At 46.5% G+C, this 3,990-nt stretch overlaps 1 long non-coding RNA gene across 1 annotated transcript; it reads right to left on the bottom strand.

Moving 5' to 3' along the window:
* Positions 1–328: 328 nt before the first annotated feature.
* On the bottom strand, positions 329–3,515 carry LOC133256972 (uncharacterized). Its single transcript, XR_009739355.1, has 2 exons — positions 1,974–3,515; positions 329–506 (listed from the first exon to the last, which is right to left on the bottom strand). It is a non-coding gene; the product is annotated as an uncharacterized LOC133256972 (long non-coding RNA).
* Between the last annotated feature and the right edge of the window lie 475 nt (positions 3,516–3,990).

Consider the following 3,990-nt stretch of genomic DNA (forward strand, 5'->3'; position numbering starts at 1 on the left):
TCACTAGTTGTATTTTTAAGATTTAGTAAATTTGAATTCAAATTACAAAAAGTCGTATGAAGAAGTATAGCATCCTTCTTATAAGAAGTATGAGTCTGTAACAAGGCTTCCTTAGGGAAGTGACGTTGAAGGTAAGAAGAGAAGAAGTTGGCCAAGACACAATATCAGGCATGAATCAGACACCCAGCAGCGTCTCTCCGGAGACCTCAGCTCCCGTTTCAGATCAGGACCAGTCCATTGGGAGCTCCAACCTTGACCTATGACCTCTTTCATCAGTCATTTATCATCTATCAGTCCACCCTGCACAAATCACTTTATATACATCATCACTGATCTTATATTATCCTTTTATGACAAAATTCACTCGCACAAAGGTCTGAAATGACACACCAGAGACAGGATTCACACCCTGATCTCTCTGCCCCCAAAGTCCATAGTCTTTCTTCTACTCATGGGGTCTCCCTAAAGCCAAGGCCAGATCTCTTCATTCTGCTGCTTGCCTTCCCCTAAAAGGAAATCATTATGAGAAGTGTTTAGGAAGAGTGAAAATGTGAAAGGAAAACAAAATAATAGCTTGGCGGGTCACATGTGAAGAGCCTCTTACCAAGGGACCCGAGTCACTCTTTGCCTCACCTTGTCTGCCGTGGTCTATGAGCTTGCCCTGCACTGGACCCCAGGTTTCAATAACTGCCCCAGCCTAACTTTCATGGCCTAACTTTCAGACTCTCCCAGTCTGGCCCATTTCTAGGGTGACGAAATCAAAATAGTTTGCTAAGAAATGTCCCAGTTGTAATGCTGAAAGTCCTGTGTTAGAAAAAAACTTCTTAATCCTGGGCAAACCAGAATGGTTGGTCACCCTACACACCACACAAGCCTGCAGCCATTTTTTGACCCATTGAATTTTGCTTTTGGTATTAAATCACAAGATCATAGGAACATTGTTGGGGAGACTTTCTTTCCTAATGGAGGAGATTGCTCCAGTTTACTTTTTTTAAAACACACGGATCGACCATAACTAGCCAAGCCAGCAGAGCAGTGCGTAGCCCATAAGAATACATGAACTGTCCCAATGGAATTCTCAGGAAGAGAAGCTCACGTGTCACCCTGTTCTGATCACTTCTGTAGCTCAGTCTGCCCATCTTTGTAAAGTGGAAATCAAAAGCCATGAGAAAATTTCCAGAAGAAATAAAATGGGCCATGATCAACAAGGAAATGGATCATGGTTAGGGATATGTGCTCTGAAATCAAACCACCTGGCTTCTGCCCTGCTCTGCCAGAAGGTCATTTGTTATTTCACCAATACTTATGGGCCAGGCACTCTTCTGAGCACTTAAACATTCAGCTCCTTTAAACCTCATAGAAGTCTTAGCAGGTTGGTACTGTTATTCATCCCATTTTACAGAGACCGAGGTGAAGCACAGAGAGGTTATTTAACTTGCTCAACTCACACAGGAGCAAGAATCTTGGGCTGGTTTGTTGACAGCTCTGTTCCCCTACTTCCCCCAGAAAAGTGGAGATAGTAAATTATGATGCCTACTTCACTGGGTTGTTATGCAGATTAGCTGAGATAGTCTGTAAAGCCCTTAGCAAAGGGTCTAGACCATAGTAGGCTCCCCATATTGAATCACAAAGTATGTACTACTTAATTGGAGTGACAAAACACATGTGCTGTAATCATCAAAAAATATAACTGGCAGTTTAGGATAATGGCTAAATGAGTGAAGCAGAAGTCTGGGGTGAGGCAGGATACGTAAAAAGCCCTGAGTTTAGGAAAAGGAGGGCACAGTTAAAGATCTTATTTACATGAAAGACAATTCTCCCATCTCTTTGGGGAGAAATGGCATAGAAGACGTCTAAGGATTGATGATTGGCCTCAAAGCCCTAGGCTTTCCTTTCCCAAAAGAGGAACAGTAAACACGTCCTCAGTTCTGGGAAGAAGTTCTGGAAAGCCCCAGATAGGTGAGCTGAGGTACCTGGAGAAGCCCCCTGGAGGGCCTGAGCTGGACTGGCCAGGGAGGCCTGAACATGCTGCCTTTTTGGGCCTCTGGGGCAGGGCTCCAGCCCACAGTCCAGATTTCTACCATGACTTGCTTGCCAGTGTGAAGCCACAGTTGTCTTGGCATTATCTCTCTGGCTTCATCAATTTAGACTCTCATCTTTGGCTCAGAGAACTCAGTCCTTCTTCACCTGTGCTATTTTTCATTTGCTCACCTGATTCCAGGGAAGACACAGGACTATGTGTCCCAAGCAGCGGGGGAACTTGAAGGCAGAGGGGACTGGCAGGGTGAGAGGAATAATGCTTATCAGAGATGCAGCAAGGTTACTCACAAATAGCTGTAGACTCCTAGAAACTCACTCAGGACCTTCATCAGAGACAGCATTAAATTTCATTTCGGCATCCTAGTAAGAGTTGTAATTAGCAGCATGGAGAGAACAAGAATCTTCTCCTCTGGGCTGAGTGACCAGAGCAGTAAGCCTTGAATGGACATTGCTTATCCAGTCAACCTATGGTCCCTTTCTTCTTCTTCTCCCACCTCTTACAATGTGAGTGAAGCTGTGCTCTCAGGCTCAGGGACTTCTTCCTGGTTGCACTGCTTTGCCAGCAAATGGATTCTCTATCTCTCCAAAGCCCTTTTGGTTAGATGACTACATTGGATGGGACCAGGTTTGCATTTCCATTTCTCGGCTGGATGTTGCTCTCTTCAAATCTTTGGCATTCAGGACTGGAGATTCCATTTCTCCCCTTGTGTGGATTCTACACCCTGCCCGGAGCCAATGCCTCTGGACCCCTTGTCTGTGTGGAGGATTCAGATGATGGTTGGTGCCTGACATATCAACCTTGGTTTCTGGGCTCTTGAACTGTGGGTAGGAAGTTGCAGAAAGGAGCCACCACATGGCAGAATGGGTGGGGTACAACAATGGGGAGATTCCCTCACAATGACTTTTGGGGGAGGAAAGGAGCACCTGGGAACCCAGGTGGTCAAAGGCAATTGAATTGTACAAATTAATGTTGCCCAGGGAAATACAGCTAAGGTCATCATGTGCCTCTAGATTTCCTCTAATGAAGCTTTCAAGAAGAGACCGGAATTAAGCTTCAGTTGAGCTTGAAGGATGGACCACCTGATGGTGGGATGGGATGGGATAGACCACCCATATCGTGCATTCAGGTCTGCATTTCAGCTCAAGGTGTTGTAGGAAAGTGGAGCTGGAGAGGATGGTCGTGTCCCAGGTCTCGGGTGAGTACCTGGGATGGGCTGCCAAGTGAGGGTCCTCGGCTTTGTGCAGGAAAGAACTCAAGAGTGAGCCATGGTAAAGTGAAAGCAGATTTATCCTGCAAGGTACACACTCCATTGACAGAGTGTGGACCGGCTCAGAAGGCAAGAGGCAGCCCCAGGGCATGGGGTCCTCTGGGAAAGTGAGAGCAGCCGTGGGGGTGGTTAGTTTTTATGGGCCAGGTAATTTTATAGGCTAACCGGTGGGAGGAATATTCTAACTATCTTGGAGAAGGGGTGGGGATTTCCAGGAATTGGGGCACGACCCACTTTTGGCCTTTTACGGTTGGCCTCAGAACTGTTCTGGAGCTTGTGGGTGTGTTATTTAGCATAGGCTAATATATTGTCAGATCAGATCAGTTCAGTTCAGTCGCTCAGTCATGTCCAACTCTTTGCGAATCCATGAATTGCAGCACGCCAGGCCTCCCTGTCCATCACCAACTCCCGGAGTTCACTCAGACTCACGTCCATCAAGTCAGTGATGCCATCCAGCCATCTCATCCTCTGTCGTCCCCTTCTCCTCTTGCCCCCAGTCCCTCCCAGCTTCAGAGTCTTTTCCAATGAGTCAACTCTTTGCATGAGGTGGCCAAAGTACTGGAGTTTCAGCTTTAGCATCATTCCTTCCAAAGAAATCCCAGGGCTGATCTCCTTCAGAATGGACTGGTTGGATCTCCTTGCAGTCCAAGGGACTCTCAAGAGTCTTCTCCAACACCACAGT

The sequence above is a fragment of the Bos javanicus genome, chromosome 11 (assembly GCF_032452875.1).
Source record: "Bos javanicus breed banteng chromosome 11, ARS-OSU_banteng_1.0, whole genome shotgun sequence".
Classification (NCBI taxonomy): Eukaryota; Metazoa; Chordata; class Mammalia; order Artiodactyla; family Bovidae; genus Bos; species Bos javanicus.